The following is a 15,308-nucleotide window of genomic DNA, read 5'->3' as shown; positions in this document are numbered from 1 at the left end:
AATGTCTCTGTGCGGCAGGTGCAGCTGCACCTGTCGTGCAGATCACTGCCCGAAAATCGGGCAGTGACCTGCGTGACGGGGCACTGCACCGGGGCCCCTGCACTGCCCATGCCAAATGCATGGGCAGTGCAGGGGCCCCCAGGGGTGCCCCAGTGCACCCCTTCCGCCATCCTTTCCCTGGTGGCTGAGGAATCATTATCCGAGAGGCAGCACCGCTGCCCTGTCGGATAATGATTCTGACCATGACGGAGGCAGCCTAGAGGTGAGTGAGGGCTGCCGATGGTGGCCCTCATGGGGTTCTTTATGTGGCGGTGTAGCCCACCATGCCGGCTGGCAGTTTTACCCGCCACCGCTGGCATGGCGGGCCACACCGCCAACATCATAATGACCACCATAGTGCAGTTTACATATTTTTATTACATGCCCCTGAAAGGCACAAGATCACCACCGGATTACAGAAACGAGATAATGTGGAGGGTGGAGGGTAAGACGACGTCTTTGAGACAGAACCATACAGCCCATTGAACAGCTGTGCTGGAGAGTATCATCTTTTGCGTGGCATTACCCTGGATTTTTTGCTTGCTTTTGCTGAACCTGCTTTTGCTAACCATAGGATTATGTACACTTCACTCCTATCAACCAGAGATGCCACAAGTGGGCTGTAGCGCTCATTGTGCCACCCAATACAGTAGCATGGTAACACATGCTTTTAGGTCTACCTTTGCTGAGTGTGGAGGCAGTTTTCAACTGCCACTTCCACCTAGCAAAATAAACCTTTTGCAGGGCCTAAAGCTTCCCTTTTTATATGTATAAGGCATCCCCAGGTAGGTCATGAATGCCCATAATGAAGAGTGCATGGTATTAAAAACGTAGAAGAGTGTGGCGGTCTTCAGACCACTAGACTTGAAGTGGCAGTCGACCGCCACATTAAAACCCAGGCGGTCAGGCCGCCAGGATCCATGATCCCGGTGGCCTGACTGAGATCATAATCCACCAGGGCAGCACTGCATGCATGCACCTGCGGATTACGACCTTGTTCTCCACTAGCCTTTCTATGGCGTTAACACCACCATAAAAAGGCTGGCGGAGAACAGTTGCAAGGAGTTATGGGGGGGTCACTGCACTGCCCATGCACTTGGCATGGGCAGTGCAAAGGCCCCCCTGCCCAGCACCGTCACAATGTTCTCTGTCTGCTTTGCAGACAGTAAACACTGTGAGAGTGGTGGTGCACCCTGCGAGCTACAGACTACGAGCCGGAAACAATGCTGTAGCCTGTTTCCCGCTCGGCCGGCAGGCTGAAACTGAGGTTTCAGCCCGCTGACCTGGTAGGAAATTCTTAATTACTCCATCAGGTTGGTCGCCACCAAGGCAGAGGCTTCCTGAGATTCAAAGAGCGCATACAGTGCCACTTGAGCCTGCCTCCATTTTTTTGTATAGTCAGCTTAGCTCTAACACCAATTTGGGTGTGGAGTAATGGGGAGGCTTGCCCAGAACTTGTTCACTGGGACAAGGGAGGGTTTGCCTAGTATCCAAGCCACAACTGAGGGTGGGTACAGGAAGTTCTGACCCAGGTAAAAAAGGTTCGGTCATGTTGGATTTGGGAAGAGAAGGGCACTGCAGTACAGTTTATACAAGAAGTGCTGCAAATGTGGGTAGGGTTAGCCCGGGAAACATTTACTCCAGTGGTCAAAAAGCTGACCTATTGTATGGACTAAAGAATACATGCAGCTCCAAGAGGCCTTTTGCTGTATTTCCAGCGGGCCAGTTCCAATTGGATCTGCTCAGGACACTGCTACTGGACTTTGCTGGAGTGAGTCCTAACCCACAAATGCTGTTCCCAGGGTCCTGTACACCTGGCTGGTGTATTCCTTATAAACTTTCCCGAAAAGTTGGACAAAGAGTCTCTTTGCCAAGCTTTCTGCTCTAACAAACGACAGGAGTGGAATATTGGGGGTGGGTGGGTAGGGGGTGGTGGGCCAGGACCAACCTTCCAAGCCGCTCCATTTAAGATGCAGGACCACTGGACTAAAGACCCAGGTTGCTCCCACTGTGTTCTTCACCACAGTAGCCAATTTGATTTAGCAAGACCCCATGGAGAAGGTGTCTGTTCTTGAAGACCCTCTTCGGCTACAGCCTAAAGTCTTGCCCCCACCTAGAAGAATCAGAGCTCTAAGCCCAAAGGCATAAATCGTCACTCGGCGAAGACACAAAAAGTATCCAGCTGGCGAGGGAAGTTCTCTGGGCACAATATTCAACTTTCACCCGTTTGGGGGTTTCTGCCAAAAATCAGCAGCTTCACCAAAACCTCGTCCAGCAGCTATCCAATGACATGTAGTCCTCTTCGTCCACAGCCTGCTGTCATGCCATGGTGAGGGTTTTTAACTTTCATTCCAGAGTCCAAATTCGAAGGTGACACTTTTCACCAGTACCAACCTGGTCCTTCTATCAGACTCACGCTTCATCGAGGATAGCCTCAACTTTAGACTTGTCCTGGTCATGTGCAACCAGAAAACCACAGTTGGTGCTTAACACTTTTTAGCGCTATTTTGAACCTTAACATTTAATTCATAACTCCAGTTCTAATTGATTGGATTTTTGACATTTTGCTGTCATTTTATTTATTACAGTTTACTTTTTCGAATTTGGATTTGGATTTTACTTAAGATGTGTTATCACTTTATGGCTGTTTGAGTACTGCATAAAATGTACACATTGCCTCCAAGTTAAGCCTAACTGCTTTTGTGCCAACCTACTAGCGGTTCAACCACATGTTTATTTAATGACTTCTGTGGTGCCCCCTGGCAAACACTATGATTATTATTTAAGCTGGGTTCTCACCCCCTCAACTAATCCTCCAATGTCGTACAAGCTGGTTTGCCCAAATTTATGTTTAACAAATGTTCATACTTGTTTACATGACAAATACTCATAATATTACATTACACATATTTCCCAAGTCGTGTCACAGGACTATGATTTAATTTCCCTACTATTTTTAATTACAAGTGGAGGATGGCAGTTACCCTTTTGTTCTCTGCAAGGACTTGTGTGTGTTAAAAGTTCGGAGACTACAGGATGAGGAGTCAGGCAGGGCCCTAAGCTGTGCTTGCAAAATCAGGCCTCATTTCATTTCTACAGAGACGTGCTCAATGCGCCACTGGAATGAAGCTAAACCCGACTGAAGAGCCCCAATCACTGCAAAACCAGTTTTGGGTTGCTTGTGTCTGGTTCAGGGAAGACTTATTCTGGCAGTTCAGGCTGGACTGTTCTTACTGGAGCAGGGTCAAGACCAATTTGCACATGGGGCTGGGACTAAACTGAGGTGGCATGGTGGGCAAAAGACCGATGGGTTGGGATGCTACCCAAAGTGATAGCCAATGGTTAGATAAAGTGCAAGCATTTCTCCTATCACCTTTTGTGTGTTTGATATACCACTAAAAACTTACCATTAAACCACTCGCACAAGGGAGTGCCTGAGTACCCAAGGAAGCTCCCAGAAGCAAGTAATCGCCTTGGACAACAAGGCCGACGTAGATGGCAACATCACCTACACTTACCCAACCTGATGAGAGGACCTTAGCATCACCAAACTAAATACAAGCATTTATTTGCAGAACCAGTATTTGTATTGCAAGCATATTGCACAATAAATAAAACAAGAATACATCCTGTGCTGCCTAAATGTGTTAGATGTATGCTTAAAACAGACATATTAAAATTTAAAAAAGCAAGATAACCATCACATATAATTTTAATAATAGAACAGCAAGGGTGGTTCCTAGCACAAGGGCATACATACAGTGGTATAAACACTCAATTTAAATGCACATCACAGGAAAATGTGCTTCTTATTATAACAACAAAAGGGTACTATGAGCTTCGAATTACTGTTACCTAAAGGTATAGTCCAAACATAGAAAGATAATTTAAAATTTATGAAAGGATAAAGAATGTTAAAACATATTGGCAAAATAAATTATTGGCCCATCAGGCCTGGCAATGAGATGTACTTCTTTTAAGCGAATGTGCAAGTCCAGGTAAAATACAGTTACTCATATTGTGAGAGAGCCAAAGGCTGAAGTGGGCTGCCCACTGCCCTATGATGTATGCAGTGGTGTGCGGAAGCAAAGCATGAATGTCAGTTAAAAAACCCAGATTTAGGGGAACCAGTGAATGAAAAGTGCCGACCCAAAGATCCCCTATGTATGCATGTATTTTATTTGTTAATTGTTCAGGATACAAGATGCTGGTAATACAGTGAAAGCTGCACCTGGGGCAGGCACATAAAATAAGATCAATAATAAAGTAAGGCTTGGAGACAAGATGTGCCATTATAATGGTGAAATTACAGGGAAAACCAACACTGATATTTAACATATGTGTGCTCAATACTGGAGAAGCCAAGTTGTTAACTGCAATGTCCCACATCATTTTGGGTCATCCTAAATAACGAATAATCTTGGGCGGGGACGTTAAAAGAGTCATTATGCAAGCTAAGGAGCTAGTGCAGTCTTTTAGAATTTTTACCTGGACTGGATCATTGGATAACTATGAGCATGCAGTGAGATTTAATGGTATTGACTAGGGAGGTTTCATCTTCTATGAATCCAGACCTGTGAGATACTGGCTCTGCTTAGTGATGTCAGATCACAAGGCATCACTTTTCTCAGTATTGCATTTTGAAATCCCTCCTTACTATTGACCGAGAGTTAAAAGAAGTGTAGGTGGTGGCAGAGGTTAGTCAAATCAAATTCATCAAAATGTTCTAGAATCCTGTGCAAATTCCGTCTAGGTTTAGTAGGGGATGGATGTGGTTTATTTTCCAAGTTCTTAATCTCTCAATCTTTGGAATTTAAGAAGTATAATATTGGCTTTACCTTCAAATTTAGACACACTGCAGAAAATTCTGAGTTAGATGCTGCAAGACTGTTTTGTGGATGAAAATCACCACATCATTAACATTAAGAGGTCAACTTCTCCATTTAGTGGCTCAAAATGAGCACTGGCTAGTTATGTAATGATACATTTAATCTATTTTAGGGCATGATACATTTCAACCATGTTAGTGTTATTTTCAATCAGTTTTACTGGTTAGCCCTGAGAGCAAGTCTATATTGGGTTGACGATCCAAAATAGAATGGTTACCTGATGTGATCAGTTTAGGTATATCACCTAAATGATTCCCTTTTTATTAAGTTGGGGTGTTGGGATAATTGATACAAGTATTGTTTGTCAAAGAATGCCAAAATATCCTATATATTTGTGCTTTAAAATAGCATGCCAATTCTTATTCGGTTTGAAAATTGGTCAGTCTACTTCTATTTAGTGTGTGAGGATCTATAGAGAAGGTGGAAGGCTACCAGTGTATCAAAGGTTTGTTTGGAGATGTTAATAAGATGCTGTAGAGTTGAGGTTTTGAGCCAGGATAGTTTGGCACAAGCCCATTTTAATTCACAAATGTTTTTCATTGCTTCCCTCACGTATCAGAATACCGAATATATACAAGATTTCTTCTTTTCAAAGTCATGGATAACAGAAGTTGGTTGTTTTTTTAACATGTTTTTATTAATGAAAAACACAGTACAAAACATAGCATCCACACCGCATTCAGACTGTGGTACATGTAGCAGTACAAGGCAGTAACCACTCCGTAGCAGATGAATTATGAATATGATTGTGAATAATCTGTAACGTTTTGTTGGATAATCTGCCGAGTTGCACATTGGGTTTTGGCCGATTAACTTGTTTTAATAAATTCTGATTGTTTTTAAGCTTTATCTTTTTGTTTTTTGCCTATTTCCACATGGTTATCTGCACTATCAGCTCGTTCTGTCAATTCTACGCTCAATTAGCTCAAATTGAACTCACCTATTGGCGGCCAGTTTGCTTCTTGGTGTGCCACGTGGAGACACTATCTGTTTTAGCTTTTGCGTTGTAGTGGCCCAAAAGTAATTGACTTGGTGCCCTTGAGAAGGGCGGCAGGTGCACAGACGTCTAGGAGACTGGGTGAGTGTACTAATAAAATATCACCCTAGGTCGTTATGGGGCCAGTTTTCTGTATCCGATGCTGGATTCCTTTTCTGTCTATCCAAGGGTCTGAGAAAGCCTTGCTTAATTCCGATGCAACCTTGATTCCAGAGCAGTATGCAAACGCCACTCTCTCCCAATAATCAAATCACATCTCATAGCACCGCCTTTTCTTCTGACACGTATAAATATCTACAATGCTCTAACTGAAGGGAAATAGGTCATTTTTGTTTGACACAGAAACCTGGACTGATGAGTCCTCAAACCCAAATCTCGCCTGTCTGGTACCCGCAGGATACTACATAAAGCACCTAGATAGACTAGTGTGTGAAGGCGAGGGCTAGCAATTATCTGTTGGTTGAGGTATCGCTGTACTAAATTTGATTTAGGGGATGGGTTATAATAATAAAACATCACACAACTTCTCCATGTCAGGGGCATTAATTTACAGTGCACCGGGGAATGTATTAATTCTTTAGGTGACATTTTGGAACGTCTCTGTATGAAGTATTCCGCTTTCTCAGTCTTTGGGATTTTAATCTTAATATTGATGATAAAACTGTCCTGGCCCAAGCCTTATAGACACCTTCTATACCATAAATAGGACCCAACTTGTTTCGGATTCGACCCATATGGCTGGACACACCCTGGAGCTGACTTTTCAAACCTCCAGGGGTTAACTGTTGGACTGACAATTCCATTAGTTAGATCCAACCATCCTCTTTTTCCTTTTAACTTTTCTGATGGCAAACCAATGGCACAGGGAAAGGTGGAGGTTACAAAATCCTAGCCCTGGTATAAAATAGAAAAATATAAGTTGTTTAATATTTTGGCCAATTCCAAGCCAACTCTCAGTGGCACTATGGATGATATTGTGGATCAGATAAACCTAAGGCTGTTCATAGCCTCTGGAAAACTAACTCGAGCTACACTGGCTCACTCTTCGAGACTCGCTCTCTCAGCTTCTTGATTTTCCCCGAGCCTTCTAAGTTTAGGGTGGTTGAAATGCTCCACACAAAATTTTCTAAACTGTTAAATCCTTCCTACAACTTGAAATCTCCATTTGTTGACATCTGCGAGAATCTTTCAAATTTCTTCACAGAAAAAACTAACAACATATAGGCCACCCTGTCACGACCTGATAATCTAGATTCTGCTTGGGAATTACCAATGACCTTCAACTCTAGTGCAAATACCTCACTATCATAGTTCACGCACACATCACTAGTAAAATAGAAGCCTGTGATCCTTTGCTGTAAACTGGTATCCCCTAATGACCCTTGTCCACCTCGTGTGCTTACCAGTTTAGATGTCATTACTCCGGCAATTAATACTGTTTTCAATACCTCTCTAGATTCTGCTGTTGCCCCTGTTCAGTGGAAACAAGCAAATGTAATATGTTTGCTGAAGAAGCTATCAGCTGACCTCACAGTGCTTTCAAAGTTCATGCCAATCTCTCTTTTACAAACTGCTTCTAAAATGTGTGAGAAACTGACTAATAATTAACAGTCTTAATGCCTGGAGTACTTTCACTCATTACGTCTGCCAGGGTTTCGCCCTAGGCACAGCATGATACCGGTTCCACTAGAGGTGTAAGAGTTGATTAAATCCTACCTATATCAAGGTCAGAATGCAGTCTTTTTTGGGTTAGGTCTTTTGGTGGTATTTAATACTATACCCTCACCTGACAATCTTGCAGAGATCAGCAGAAGGTGGCATCCGTGGGGCAGCCATTAAGTGGCTTAAGTAATTTTTCTGCAAAAGAGCTCATCACTTAGCTCTTGTCATCAGGGAAGTAAAATCTCAAATCAGGGGTCCCATAAGGGCCATCTTTAAAACACACGTTATTTTAATTTCTATAGGGATTCCTTGGACACATCATTCAGTATTTTGAAAACTGCCTGGTCTGTGTGGTTGACTGAATGAGAGAGAATACATTAAAGTGTAATTTGGACAAGGTCAAAACATTGCTGTTTGGCCTAGCTCATGGAGATTAGGTAAACAACTGGGAGCCAAAGGAGTTGGGTATTCCAGAGATGCCTGCTTAAGTTACTTACCTTTGGTAACGCTTTTTCAGGCATACAGTATCTACCTGTGGATTCCTCACCATCTGAATACTCCCAATGCACCAGCATTCAATGGAATTTTTTTGCTCTATCTCTCCATGTCGAGGAGGATGTCACAATGTAACAGCTCTGCACGTGACTTCGTCTGACGTCATTGGAGCCATAAGAAGTTCTTGGCGGCGTGTTGACGTTAGTTTCACCCACTTTTTTTTTCCGTACCTTTGAGGCGAACAGCTGAACACCAACATCGCAAGCACAACATATGCGATCTCGACTCAAAAATGTATATACACTCAACAAAATACATTCTGTATGATATATACAAAATTTGCAATATACATATATAATATAAATAAATAACTTCCTTCTTGGTATATTCAGACAACGGGCAGGCAGGTGATTCAGAGAGGAATCCACAGGTAGATACTGTATCCACCAGAAAAAGTGTTACCAAAGGTAAGTAACTTGTTCTTTTGATGGATACATCTACCTGTGGATTCCTCACTCTTTGAATAGAGCTTATAAGCAACCCTGCATTTGGAGGTGGGTACATGTCTGGCTATACCAAAAATTCCTGCACCACTGAACGGGCTAAATGGCCATTCCTCCTCACTTCTGAGTCCAAGCAGTAACGCTTTTGCAAAAGTGTGGAGGGACGCCCAAGTTGCTGCTTTGCAAATTTCTACAACAGGTACACCTCTAGCCATAGCCGAAGTAGCAGGCTTAGTTCTGTTCGAATGAGCTCTAATGCCTTCAAGAGAATCTTTCTGTGCCAGCGCATAACATATTTTGATGCAAAGAATGACTCACATTGATAACGTTCTTTTGTGTACGTCTTTGCCCTTCATATTGCCCATGTAGCCGATGGAAAGCAGATCGTCCATTCTAAACTCTCTCGTCCTGTCCATATAGAAGCTCAATGCTCTTTCTGGATTTAGACATTGCAGCTTTCCTCCTCCTTAGAGGGATGGGGAGCAGGGTAAATAAAAAGGAGTCACTACCTTTGGCAGGAAAGCTGCCCTTGTTCCATCTTGTTGGCATGGAAAGTGGCAAATAAGGGTTTTACATTCAGAGCTTGCAGCTCACTAACATGTCTAGCTGACGTTCTCGCTATGAGAAAAACAGTTTTAAACATAAGGAGCCTAAATGGGCTACTACATGACCGTTCAAATGGTGTACCCATCAGGTACGTTAAAGCTAAATTAAAATCTCACTGAGGCATTATAAACAGAGTGGGAGGAAACACATTACTTAAACCCTTAAGAAACCTTAAAACTGTATGGGACTTAAACAAAGATGGTTGTACAGGTAAACAAATAAATACTGACAGTGCAAACAAACAGCCCTTCACTGTTGCAACGGCACAACCTTGTTGTGCCAAGGAGAGAGCAAACACTGGACAAATGGGTCTTTAAAGGGTCAACATGTCTATCCCAACAACATTGGACAAACCTGGCCCATCTACCAGCATAGACAGTTTTGGTGAAGGGTCACCTGGCCGATAAAATAACATCCACCACTTTAGGGGGAAGAGAAAAGGAATTCAAATTACCCTGTTTATTCTCCAGGCATGTAGGAGCAGGTCCTGGAGGTGGGGGTGTTGAATCTGCCCTTCTGTGAGAGGGGGTCTGCCCTGTGAGGGAGATGGAGCGGGGGGACAGTGAGAGCTGAAGGAGAACTGTGTACCACACCCTTCTTGAACAATCCAGGGCTATTAATATAACTTGGACCCGGTGTTGGTGAATCTTCCTCAGAACCCAAGGAATCAAGGGTATGGTAGTAAACGCATAAAGGAGCTGGTTGCTCCAGCTCAAAAGAAAAGCGTCCCTCAATGCTCCATGTATCAGATACTGGAGGTTACAGAACACAACAACAAAGTGCACCTTCTCACGAGTAGCAAACAGGTATTTCTGAGGCACCCCCCATAACTGGAAGATGTGAAGAACCACCTCTGGATGGAGATGCCCCTCGTGGGTGGCTGAAAAGTGCCGGCTGAGACTATCCGCACGTAGGTTGAGAACTCCGGCCAAATGGTTTGCTGCTGAGCAAATCCGATGGTCCTGACCCTAGGACCAGAGTCGTAGAGCCTCTCTGCAGAGAAGATACAACCCTACTCCCTCCTGTTTTTTGATGTACCACATTGCAGTAGTGTTGTCTGTCAAGACCTGAACCGACCGACTGTGAATGGAAGAGAGGAAAGCCTTGAGAGCCAGATGTACTGTCCGCAATTCCAACAGAGTGATATGAAACATCTGTTCTTCCGGAGACCAAAGACCCTTGATCTCCAGATCCCCCAGATGTGCTTCCCACCCGAGAGTAGAAGCATCCGTAATAACTGTGGTTACCGGAGGTGGTAGGCAAAATAGTCTCCCTTGTGTAAGGTTTCCATCCACAGACTACCACTGAAGATCCGGTGAGGTGCTCCTGGAGATCCCTACTGATTCCTTGAGATCTCTGCTGTGCTGAAACCACTGATTGCGGAGGCACGACTAGAAGGCCCTCATGTGCCAGTGTGCATAAGTGACCAATAGAATGCAAGAAGCAAACAGACCGAGCAGAGGTAAGACCTTGAAGACTGGAACAAGCGCTTTATCCTGAAACATTGGAATCATAGCCCGAATATCTTGAACCCTCTATGGAGGAGGATAGGCCCGATTCGCTATGGTGTCCAGTACCTTCCCTATAAACAGGATGTGCTGAGAGGACTACAGGTGAGATTAGGGGACATCGCTTGAAAACCCCAAATTGAAGAACAGATTTGTCGTCAATAGCAACTGATGCTGCACCAACTCTGAAGACTTGGCTTTTAAAAAACAATGGTCTAGGTAAGGGATTACCAGTGTTCCCCACCTTCTGAGATGCGCTGCAACCTTTGCCATCACCTTCGTGAAGATTCGAGGTGTGGAAGTAAGATCAAAAGGAAGGACTGCAAACTGGTAGTGTTGTGTCCTTACTGTGAAGCAGAGATAATTCCTCTGTGACTGCAGAATGGGGATGTGAAAATACGCATCCTCCAAGTTGATAGAAACCATCCAGTCTTCCTTGTGCAGCGCAAAAAGCACCTGTGCTAGGGTCAGCATTTTGAATTTCTCCTGTTTGAGGAACCAATTCAAAATCCTCAGGTCTAGCATGGGGTGCAAACAACCATCCTTTTTGGGGATCAGGAAATATCGTGAATAACATCCCTGACCCTTTTCCTGCTCTGGAACCAACTCCACTGCACCCTTTAAAAGCAGATTTTGTATCTCCTGCTGAAGCAGCAGCAGATGTTCTTCTGAACAAAATGTTTTCCAGGTGAGGGAAGGGAGGGGAAATCTCCAGAAATGGAAGGGCATACCCATTTCCTACCATGTCTAACACCCAACTGTCTGTTGTTATTGACTCCCACTCTTGGAGGAAATGAATCAACCTCCCCTGCTACAGGTAACACATGCTCTTGAACTGAGGGAAAACTAGGGTTGTTTCCCTGAAATGTTTCCAGCAGAGGAGGAAGGCTGATGGATGGTACCACGCTGCCTAGGTCTCCCACGACCACTGTAGGATTTATAGAGGGGGTTGGCAGACTGCTGACTTTGGAAGTGCTGCCTCCCACGAAAGGAGGAGCTGAGGCAAAACCCTCTACATCTACAGAAAGGTCTGTAGGTCAAGGAGAGTGTCTGAAGACCTAGTGATTTGGCAGCGGCCTTACCCTCCTTAAACCTCTCTAAGGTTGAATCTGCCTTGGCTCCAAACAATCTAGATCCGTCAAATGGAACATCTATGAAAGTGGACTGTACATGAGGCTAGAACAGTATCCAGGACAGATTGAATTATTTGTTTTGCCTCAGCCTGACTGTCCTGCAGCAGCTCTGCAAAATTACCCTGCCCATTCTGCAGCAGTCTGGGAATGACCTCTTTGGCTGAATCCATCAGTGCATGGATATACCTGCCCAACAGACATGTAGCATTCACCGATTTCAATGCCATGCTTCCTGACGAAAATATCTTCTTCGCAGACTACTCCATGCATTTCGATTTCCTGTCTGCAGGAGTCTTGGGGAAGGAACCAGGTGCTGCCTTAGATGAACATGAAGCCTGCACCACCAGGCCTTCAGGTGTTGGGTTCTGACTCAGAATCTGTGGGTCACCTGGTGCAGCTCTATACCTCCTGGCAATGGACTTCAAACTGTAGAAGTAGTAACAGGTTTCCGCCACAGATCCAAGGCTGGCTCTGACAAAGTCTCATTATATGGCAGGAGGGGTTCTGATGCCACAGAAGAAGAGTGGAGAACCTCAGTCAAAATCTTCGACTTCAATTCCAGAGTGAACAGTGGTAAGTCCAGAACTTCTGCTGCCTTCCTGATTACCCCATAATATGAGGTAACCTCAGGAGGTGGTCTACCCCCAGGGGAAAAAAATTCCTACTCAGGAGAAGTGTCCAGCCCACTCGCTACCTCAATAACTTCAAATTCGAGGAAAGGCAATGGAATCTGTCCTTCCTCGAGGTCCTGCTGCTCTTCCAAATACTGCTGCTCCTCCAAGAGCCTCAAGGATTCCCTCTTAGACCTCAACCTGGATTCTAGCTGCGGCGTCAATAGTGAATACGCCAACGTCAAGGAAGACTGTTGTGGCGCTGGTGAAGCCGGGGCCGGGACTTTACTCCGGACAAGTGTAGATTGACTCGAAGCTGGACAAGATCTATCTGAAGTCTGAAATGCCGCTGGTGGCGCCGGCAACTCTGAAGGAAATGGTATCTTTCTCTGCACCATCCCAGAGTCGTAGGCAGGAAAGGCATGAAGGAAGCCTACCTATAAGCCTCTGATATTAAAGGGCAAAGGACCCGTGAGGCCCGAAGGCGCACCAGAAGGGGCCTTCGCTCTGTCAAAAATGCTATATATAGCATTCAAGAAGTTGGATGGGTTCGTCCCTGGGGTTGGAAAGGTTGGATACTCCTGCTCCTGTTGTGGAGACTGGACCTGAACTGTCTGTTCTTCAGTCTCCTGAGCCGAGGGAGTCACAAATTGTGCTGTAGGACTCGAGGGCGACGTAGAGATTTCCACCAAAGACAGCGCCGGTGACATCTCTGGCAACTTTGGTTGGGGAGGAGATAGAGTGAGACTCACTTTCCATGTCAAATGGCGCCGAGACGTCAAAGCCGGAGACAAGGACTGGGGCTGGTATCTCGGGATGAGTGACGGCGTGAACTGTGGCTCCGCCGCTTCTTGTGCGACCTCAAAGACCTGTGGGCCGATGGCTCCTATCGAGAACTGGATCTTTGACGTCCCCGCTTCTCCTTCCTAGCTTTCGCCAGAAGCAGCTTCGCCTCCCTTTCTTTCAGTGCCTTCGGGTTTATGCTTTGACAAGAAGAGCAACCCCTGATGTCATAGTTGGAACTTAGACACCACAGGCAGTTTTCGGGAGGGTCAGTAACTGACATGTGACCTCCACACTACCTACAAGGCTTAAGGCCTGACTTTTTCAGCAGAGACATTGACGTCCGAAGAAAAATCTGACAAAGAAGCTCAGTGTAACCACCTGGAGAGGTAGAAAAACCAATAGCGTTGAAGGCGTGGAAAAAAGGGAACTGACATCAGCACTCCGCGAGGACTTCTTATGGCTTTGATGACGTCCGATGGAGTCGCTTGCGGAGCTGTTCCACTGTGACGTCCTTGTCAACCTGGAGAGCTAGAAAGAAAAAATCCACAGGAAGATGTATCTATCAGAAACCCAGGTGTTAATTTGCCCCAGATTAATTACAGTGTCTGGCACCAGTTTCTCTTTGCTTAGGTCACTTATGAAAACATTAGATCTTCTTCCTTGTAAGGCTAGAAGAACTACTGTTGATGCTCGTATCATGTCAAGGATTGATTATACCAATGTGCTTTATTTGGGACTTACCCATTACTTGACTAATCAATAAGTGGGCCAGAGTGCTGCAGCATGTTTGATTTTGAACATTCCCCACAGACAGCCGATATTGGCAAGTCTTCAACTACACTGTTTAAAAGTACAAAAATGCAGATACTTTTTAAAAGGCTAGTGTTGGCTCATAGCGCCTTTTACATCACGGGTCCTCAATACTTGAATAAAAGACCCGTTCATTACTGCCCTTCCAAACTGCTGCGATCATTAGTGGGGACATCTTTTTAAAACCCTGAAGACTAAAGTAGCAAAAACAGGAGGAAGTCCATTTGCTTTCTTGGCAACAAGGGCATGCAGTGATCTTCCTATACTGAGGAAGTACACAGTAAATGAAGTGGCCTTCCGAAGGCTGTTCAAAACACATCTATTCGCGCTAAATAAGCTTTGTATTCTTCTACTTTACACTCTCAGTGCCAGGACGCCCTTGATCAGCTGTGCGCTTTATAAGTTAAAACTAATAAAAATCGTTATCTCAATCTTTGAAGGATGAAAGGCTGAGTAAACCCACTTGTATTCGCACCTGTGACCACACATGCCCAGGTAGGAGATACACAAATTGAATGAGCTGTCTGGTTTTTGCAGCATGAAAGAGTCCACAATACTCATAATGTTAAGGTGTGGGAAGCAGACGTTTATTGTGAATTGAAAAATCAGACAGCTGTGCATCACCAGAATGCTACAATTTGATTAGCTCGAAGCCAGTCAATATACCTTTTTACTGCTGTCTGTGGAGATCATAGAGCTCTAATGGAGAACCAGCTCAGAGAGTGTGTCTGCACTGGGAGACATGCTACTGGAGAAGACATCTTTAGAATTATTTACTTTCCTGTGCAGAAGCTGAATATATACATGAAGATAGTTTTTATCCACACTAATACAAGTTTCTGAAATAAAAGAGAACACATTGCTTTTCATTTGTTCGTATTATTATACATTTAAACTGTCCATTGTCTTGTGTAGCCCGCGACAGTTATAGCAAAGTTTTAAGGCAGAAGCCTTATTTTTCTCTCCGATTTATGATGTGCTTTGTGCATATAGACATTTGAAAAGTATACAGTGTGGCATTCCTAAAAGACAATATATATTTTCAAATATGCGTTATCATTTTCTTATATGAACTCAATTATTTTGAAGCCCTTGCCCATTAATGCAGGTAGAAGCAACTACTGAAAAGAAGAAATGGGAAAACTATATAAAAAAATAAATGCCCAAATGGCAACTCATTGGGAGGGTTTTACTACCCGCCGGAGCATATATATATATATATATATATATATATATATTTGTTTTGAAAAGCCTCATAAAAAATGTTCT

The 15,308-nt window shown here is 44.2% G+C and overlaps 1 protein-coding gene across 1 annotated transcript in view; it reads right to left on the bottom strand.

The window, feature by feature from the left end:
- LRRC28 (leucine rich repeat containing 28) overlaps window positions 1–15,308 on the bottom strand; it is a 280,795-nt gene that overhangs the window by 128,278 nt on the left and 137,209 nt on the right. The gene's annotated exons all lie outside the window — the stretch shown is intronic.

Source organism: Pleurodeles waltl, chromosome 3_1, assembly GCF_031143425.1.
Source record: "Pleurodeles waltl isolate 20211129_DDA chromosome 3_1, aPleWal1.hap1.20221129, whole genome shotgun sequence".
Classification (NCBI taxonomy): Eukaryota; Metazoa; Chordata; class Amphibia; order Caudata; family Salamandridae; genus Pleurodeles; species Pleurodeles waltl.
Note: the sequence above shows the minus strand (reverse complement) of the source record. Positions and strands in the feature narration are given on the sequence as shown.